General features: G+C 43.9%; 1 pseudogene; it reads right to left on the bottom strand.

Moving 5' to 3' along the window:
- Positions 1-1,120: 1,120 nt before the first annotated feature.
- Positions 1,121-2,515, bottom strand: LOC102490150 (transcriptional adapter 1 pseudogene; annotated as a pseudogene).
- Positions 2,516-8,479: the final 5,964 nt, after the last annotated feature.

Below are 8,479 nucleotides of genomic sequence, written 5' to 3'. Positions count from 1 at the left end.
CATTTTAAATTCTCCATCAACACTTATCTTTTGAGTAGAAATCAACATAGCTCTTCAAAATAAAAAATAAAGTTGGTTGTAACACTGTCTAAGTTACTTTCACTTTGTCACTTGGATGGAACAGCTATGTCACAGGAATAGGTGAAATGCCAAACATACATCCAATTTGCTTACACAGATTTCTTGAAATATATTCTACAGGAGTAATTAATAGATGAACCTGACAATCAAAATCTTTGAGCACATTAACTAAAAAAAAAAATCTTGGGTTACGGGAAGACATTTTATAAAGTTAATTAATTGCATTCTAAGAGTTGTTTGTTCTGATTGGGGTTTTAAATGTTAAAAAAAAAAAAAGAAGACTTATTCTGTCTCATAGTATGTATATTTTTTAGGGGCTCTATTGGAAATCCTGAATCCGTCGCATAGCTCCCCATTTTCTGGGGAGCTGTAATGATGAATTGGGGCGGGGCTACCTATGGCCATTAAAGAATGAACTGGTCACTATGAGAGGTGTCTGATTTTTAATACTGTGAAGGTTATTTCAACCAAAATGCAAGAGCACAGTTTTTCAGGAGAAAGGCATAAATGTTCAACTGCCAGAAATAAAACATGATCTCACTGAGCACTTGGGTGTCCTGCGGACAGAGGGACTAGGTTATAACTGCATCTTGCTCTGGGCTGTCATCTGTGTGACATGCAGACCGTGGGACACTTGGTCTCAGACTGCGGACACACGGACTGGGTTATAACCGTCTTGTTCTAGGCTGTTGTCTGTCTGACACCCGGACCTGGGGACACTCAGTCTCAGACTGTGGACACACGGACTGGGTTATAACAGCGTCTTGCTCTGGGCTGTTGTCTGTCTGACACCCGGACCTGGGGACACTCAGCCTCAGATCCCCGAACATCTCCATCTCCACTCAGACACAGAACTTCATCAATCCTTGCTCCCGTAACTGGGAATGCAAAACCTACAGAGGTGGGTCGTTACTGAAGCCAGACTTACATAAGGGCTTCCCAGTAGCAATGCAGAGTGTCCTCAACATCACATTTCCATAGGAAAGGTTATATATACATCAGACACTTCAGCCTTGAAATGTGGACCCCAGATGTTCCACTTTAGTCACCAGGGGGGTGGGGAGGCCCACCCGCAGCCCCATCTAGCAGAGCAGCAGCCCCTCCTTGGCCACCAGGCGCCGATGGTGCACCTTGTCCTGCTGCAGCTCCTCGTGGTTTGGATGCCAGAGTTTGGTGATGACCCTTTCGATGTTCAGGGCACACACGGTGTGTGTGGGGATGACCTCCCTGTGGACCTGCAGAGCTTCAAAATGGTCATACATATTCACTGGAGGCAACGACGCAGGCAGTGTGTCCCCAGAGCAGGCCAGCAGGTGTGCGGCTTGCTGCTCGGCGTCATCAGGGGGTGGGTGGGAAGCTGGGTTCTGACCAGCACAGGGTGCGGAAAAAGCTGGAGGGCTTTCTATTAGGGTGTTGTAAGCTGCTACGCTGTTCTTCAGGTATGGCTGTGGCGTCACGTTACTGCCAAAGGCATATTTAAAATGGCCATCGCGTAACCGATAGACCTTCCTTCTTGACACAACCGACGTCAGTATAAGCTACCAACACCTAGTCGAGCCTAGGAAAGGGACACTTCAGGGAAATGTTTTCCCTAGTCACATACTTTAAAAAGCAAATAATTCCAGAACATTTACAAATTTTAAAAGCAAACACCTTGGAATCTCTCTCTGGGTCCCTGGGGCCTAGCCAGGTTTCCCTAGAACCCTGCAGAGGCCACCAGGCTGCCTGGATCTGGGAACAGAAGTCTTCGATATATTACTCATTCAAGAGAAATGTGTAAGGGGAGAAAAAACACAGGCATAGCTTTGCATCACTGAAAAATCATTAGATACTAATGGCAACAATAATATTTAAGCAATAACAAACAGGAATTATAAAATTCTGACATCTGGGTCTCACGACCCTTGTAACCCTCTTCTCCCAAAATCATATCCTCACCCTTGAACTTTACTGGCCGTATTTTAATGTTCAAGCTGAAAGCTAGTTCCATCCGAGCAGTACTTAAATCAGTCATTATCAAGATCCACTGGTGAGCAACCTACATCGAATTTCTGACGGACGGAAGAGATCTTCTTCTTTCCCTTGGGTTTTCCAGGTTTGGCTGCAGAACCCCCTGTCCAGGGCAAAGATCCAGCACCCTCTGGTGTAGAAACCAAAATCTGACAGCGCGTCAGAATGGCCAGGAGGAAGTCCTTGTGAGAATGGACATTGTCCTGCCTAAGAAGTCTGTGCGCTTCAAGGTCAAACTCTTCTTTGCTGATCTTCTGCTTAAACCATAACTTCAGGTTAGCCCAGTATTGTTTCACGTTGTCCCCGAGGGCCTCGCTCAGGTTCTTCTTGGCCGCCTCCAGCTCGCTCACAAAGGTCACCATTGCTGCGCGCCCCGACCACAGACCGCCCGCCCGCGACCAACAACCGAAGAGCCAACCGCCGAAGGCCTCTCTGGCGCCGCCCAAACGCCCCGCCCCGGCCGCGCTGCAGACGCCAGTTTGGTCCTTGGCGCCGCCCGCCTTTCTGCGGGGAAGGTACCGGCCAACCCCCTATGTTACCTTGTTTTAAAAGATCTCTTAAAAGCTGTTTATTTAATATTTATTATTATTATTATTGTTTTATTTGCTACAGGGCACCAGACAGAGACAGAGAGAGGGAAAGTGAGAAAGCAAGCCACCAGTTCTGGGGCTCTAACCCCTGTCAGCCTGTGGGAATCCATGCCTCGATCACTTGGCCACCTATTGGCCCTGTACATGAGCTTCTTAACGGCTGATTTCCACCTTTTGCGAGGTGAGACCTGAAACAGTTCATTGACTATTTCATGTTCTATTACACTGAAATCCATCTGTCTGTCTTGCACATGGAATGGATCTTGCACTAACGCATGATTTTCTTTTCTTTCTTTCTTTTTTTGGCCTGGGAGGTCTCTTGTTTTATGCCCGATGTACATTCGCTCCTTATTTTGCTCTCAATATTTTCCTTTTATTTCTCATTGCTGGCCACCCATGGGAGGAGTGTCCACTCGCATTATCTTCTCTGCTTGCGTCCAGGGCCATGTGCCGCAGCCTGGCCCAGGAGATTGGGTGCCCGGGGGGAAAGGGCTGTGGATTGAAAAAGGATCCACAGAGAAAAGCGGAGGTCAGGAGGACCGGGTGTCTCCGATGGAGAACGCCACAGCCACAAATGCAGATTTTTTAAAGTACTGTGTTTCACCAAATTATATAACTCTTTGGTGTTGAACCTTAAATTACAAATTATTGTAAAAATCGCATGTGTTGGGCCAGCAAGTGGCGTGGTGGCTGTTAAGGTGCTGGATTCTCACGTGGCGGACTGGGTGGTGTGAGTTCCTGACCCTGAGGCTTGAAAATCATGCCAGGCCCATGTGGGTGCCTAAAATCCCCAGAGCAGAATGAAAGAGAAGGGATTGCTGCGTGGCCATCCTCCCTGGACGGTGATTTCTCACTTTCCTTCTCTCTCTGTTTTGGGAGTGTACACACCCTAGACAAAAACAAAAACAAAACAGAAATTACAACAACGAAAAGAGGCATGTGTTATACTGTCACAGATTCCACCAGAAAAGGCTGTGAGCACTGGGAAGGGGTCAGGGTAACGGTGATAAATGTGGATTCTCCAAAATTCTAATCTTCTCTTGGAAGCTTTCATTTCATCATTGGCAGAATTACTCAGTGGATTATCTGGAAGGGACAGGCTTGGCCAAATATCAAATGTCAAATGTGTAAGCAAAATATCCAAGTCGCAATAATGATATTATGTCTCGGGACCAGCAGTTAGCGTGATGGCTATGTCGCTGGACTCCCATGTAGTCAACCGTGGTTCGAGTCCCAGACCCAGTGGCTTAAACTCACTCCGGGAGCGTGTGCGTGCGTGCCCAAGATCCCGAGAGGAAAATGGAGGAGAAGGGATTGTGGCGTGGCCATCTCCCCCTGGGGGGTGATTTCTCACTGTCTCTCTGTCTCTCTTTGTCTGTCTGGCGAGCACACGTGCCCTATAGCAGAAAAAACCTCTCCAAAAAAATAAATAAAATCATGCTACATCTCTGTCATTCATTCTTTCCAGTAAAATTGCTAAAATTGAGGCTAATGTAGCTGAAAAAATTATTTCCCTGACACAAAGATCCTACTCTGGAATATAGTAGAAGTGGTTTGTGCACATTTCCCATTTAGTCATGTAAGATATTTACCAGTGTAGGCATTAGAATCAAAATTCAATAAGGGTAATACATAGATAGATGGATAGATAGATAGATTTTTTTTTTGGTAAGTTTTTTTTTTTTTTCTATAGGGCATATGTGCTCACCAGAGAGACAGAGAGAAATACAAAGTGAGAAACTCCTCCTCAATCCCCCAGGACGGCCATGCCATAATCCCTACTCCTACTGTAACAGGAAAAAGCAAAAAATATTTAACCCTGGCTTTTGCTTTACTCTTCTTATACTTTCAGAGCTAACTGGTGCTCGAGGCTTCTGTAACTAATGTAATCTGTAACTACTGTAACAAATAAGGTCAGAAATAAGCGTGTTTGCTTAGAAGAGGAAACTTAAGGTTTGTTTTAGACAAGGTCACAAAAATGCCACAAGACTAGGTCCTGGCTAGAAATGGGCATGTTTAGTCAAGGGACACAGTGCAGCAGGGTAATTGGGAAAACTGTAATAATGTTGTCATTTACCATAATAGCTACTCACAGATGTTTAGATTGTTTGTTAAACAGTACAGCTTCAAGAAAATGCATTGCAGCTCCCCTTAATCTATCAATGTATGTCACAAGTCTGAGTAAGTAGATTCAATGTCGCCATAAGAACAAAAACAGGGTCACAACCATTACGTGAAAGGAAAAGGTGGGGGGACCAGCAGTTGGTGTAATGGCTATGTCTCTGGACTCCCATGTAGTGGACCGTGGGTCGAGTCCTGGACCTGGTGACCTAAACTCACTCTGGGTGTCTGTGCATGTGTGCCTAGGAAGAGAATGGAGGAGAAGGGATTGTGGAGTGGCCACCCTCCCGGGGGGGGGATTTTTCACTTTCTGTCTCTCTGTCTCCCTTTCTGGCAAGCGCATGCGCCCTGTAGCAAAAAAAAAAAAAGAAAAAAAAGAAAACCTCTCCAAAAATATTAAGAAAGGTGCGCAGAATAAATCTGGGAAATCATGAGGGTAAGAGGAACACGGAGCTAGCTAACTTTATGTTACACAGTAGATAACAGTGGTAAAGGAGAAGTGTAACGGTATGTAACACTCTGGAAATTTCTGTCTGGGAGCTGTTTGTGGTCTTGGTAGCTCATGGCCACTCCCTGTGCTCAGACACAGCTAAAAAACCTCCTTTCTCTCTTTGCTTTGCCTCTCGATTACTCACAGAGACGGCTGCTGGATTTTAGCTGGCATCACTGCATCTCCTCCGGGATTTTGAGCACACACGCACTCAAGCCCAGTGTGATTTTCCTGCTGCCAGGTCTGGAACTCTGAAGCAGGCCATCTGGGACCAGTGGCATTACCTCCACACGCCACATGCTGGCCCTTTACTTTCTGATAATCTCTGCCTTTCAATTAGATATTAGTCTATGCATATTTAATTTAATTTTTTTAGAGGTTTTTGCCTTAGGGCACGTGCACTAATTTGAGAAAGAGAGACAGACAGACACGGTGATAGGGAAAGTGAGAAATCATCCCCTGAGAAGTGGTCACACTGCAATCTCTTCTCTTCTCTTCTTTGCCCAGGATCTTGGGCACACACACACATATTCTGGGTGTGATTTTCTTTCTTCTTTTCTTTTTTTCATTCTGTTTTTTTCTTTAAGTAACAGGTTCTCTCACTTTGTTGCTTATTGTAATCACTTTGGCCACAGCAAATACGTTAGTTTTTAAATAACAGCAATTCAGAGTTTCACATCTCATATTCTTCCCCCCAAGAAGCATTATCTGTGAAAACAGTCAGCAAACTCCAAAAGTCTGTGCTGGTAATGTGCACATTTATACTATTATGACACTAAACACAGAGAGTAAAAGTCCTCATCTACTGTAGGTCTGTGGGTCTGTGATATACTCTACGAGAGGCCATGAACAATGCCAAGAAGAGAGACGGCGTGCACTGCAGTGGCTTCTGTGTGAGTGATATGTGCCGATGATTGGAAGAGCACAGGAAATGTTACTGATGGTAAGGATGATGAGAATTCAATTTCCACTGACCTTTTCTCTCCATTTTCCTGAAGGAATATTTGGCATATTTGCAGCCAACATTCTCAAAAATCACAGAGACCCTGGCACCTAGTGTCACAGCTGCAGCGTAATTGGGTCTGGTCTTTAACAGGAAGAGAAATAAACGAACGCTCATGTACTGTTGGACCCAGCGGCTTGGGAAACATGCTAGTTGTGTGTGTGTGTGTGTGTGTGTGTGTGTGTGTGTGTGTGTGCAAACTAAAGTCCCAGAGAATGGAGAAGGGACTGTACTGTGGCCCTCCTCCCCGGAGGTGATTTCTCTCTCTCTCTCTCTCTCTCTCTCTCTCTCCCTCTCTCTGCTCTCCAATTGCCAGAGGGCATATGCACATGTCAGAGAGAGGGAAACTACCCCCTAATAGGACTTTCTTTAGGGTGCACATACACATGAGTCTCACATGTTTTTCAAGCCGCCAGGGCCTGTATTACAATCGGGGCCAGCAGTGGGGGCCCAGATGTCAGCACACAGCCTTAACCAGTGCACCGGGGGCCAGCCCAAATCTAGACTTTGAGCTCATGGGCTCTGGGGCTCTATTTCAGTGAGATCATGGTATTTCCTGGTGTTGGTATTTACAACTAAAACATGGTACTTACATTAACTACTCAGTTCCCTAACTATCAATACAAGTTCAGATATATACCTTACGACATCCCTTTTTATTTAGCAAAATTCTTAACACTGTTTTGTGATTTCACTGAATAGTGATGATATTAGATTCAATATTTTAGATTTAATTATAAAGTGATGAAAAATTTCAGGCATCAGGTCCCAATGCTCAATATATGATTTTGTTTTTAATTGCAGGAGGCATTTGCACTTGCCAGAGAGAGGTGGAGAGGGAAGAAAACAAAACAAAACAAAACCCTGTGGGCTGTGATCAGCTGCAATCCTTTCTCCATTCTCCTGTTGGGATTTTGGACATGCATGCACTCATGCCTAGCATGTTTTTCAAGCCACCGGAACCAGAATTTGAACTGAGGCTGGCTATGAGAGATTCTCTCCCTTAACCATTAGGCAACAAAGCCAGACCATATATAAAATTTTAAATACATAAAAGGACTCACATAAAAATATAAATGTTAAGGTCACTGGCAGCAAAATATGACATATTATAATTTATTAAATGTCTTTACTTCTAAATGTAAGCACTTCATAAACTGCATTTTGGTATAAGTCAACAATTTGATGTCAGTATCTTAAACTTTTTCATTAATCATATAACTTTTTCAAGATAATAGATTATTAGAATATTATTAAGTGAGAAAAAAAATTGTCTAAGCTACTTTAAATGGAATTCTATGCAGGGCATCCAAACTTTATTTTTTCCCATTGCTTCTTTTTTTTTTAAGATTTATTTATTTAATTCCCCTTTTATTATTATTTTTCTAATTTGACCAGAGAGAGAAAATGAACTAGCGCCATCTGTTGCAAAAATGCGTCATGACTTTTTCAACAACCCAACATCCATGAAAAGGATTGTGGTGGGACCCTACACCCCTGGGGGATGCTTTCCTCCTCCCTCCTTCTCTCCCCACTCTGCCTCTCTCTCTCTGGCATGTGCAGGTGCTTCTGGCAATAAAAAAGAGCCAGTATGAACATTTAAGTATAAGTCTGTGTAGACTTGCTTTTGTTTGTTTTATATAAATGCCTAAATGTGGGATTACTGAGTCATAAAGTAGATGTGTGTCTCATTACATAAGGCACTGTGACACTGGGTTATAAGTTTGCTGTAAGTTCTGCATTTCCACCAGCAATGTGACGATTTCTAATTGCTCACGTGCTGTCGATATATAGTATTGTCATAAGTCTTTTTAATGTTATGCATTCTACATTCTAGTTGGTTTGTGATGGTATCATTGTGTTTTTAAAAAATATTTATTCATTTATTTTTTGAGAGATTTTTACTATAGGCCATGTATACTTGCTGAAGAGGGAGAAACAGAGACACAGAAAGTGAGAAATCACACACCCCAGGGAGGATGGCCATGCTGCAATCCCTTCCCCTCCATTCTCTCGGGATTTGGGGCATGCACTCACACTCACCTGACATGAGTTTCAAGCTGCCGGTCCAGGGTTCAAACTGCGGTCAACCACGCGGGAGTCCAACACCTTAACCACCATACAACCTGCTGGCCCTGGTATCCTTGTGGTTTTAATTTGTATTTTACTGATGACTCATGATGC

This window comes from Tupaia chinensis, unplaced genomic scaffold (genome assembly GCF_000334495.1).
Source record: "Tupaia chinensis unplaced genomic scaffold, TupChi_1.0 Scaffold142741_1, whole genome shotgun sequence".
NCBI lineage: Eukaryota > Metazoa > Chordata > Mammalia > Scandentia > Tupaiidae > Tupaia > Tupaia belangeri.
This window is presented reverse-complemented; position numbering and strand designations above follow the sequence as displayed.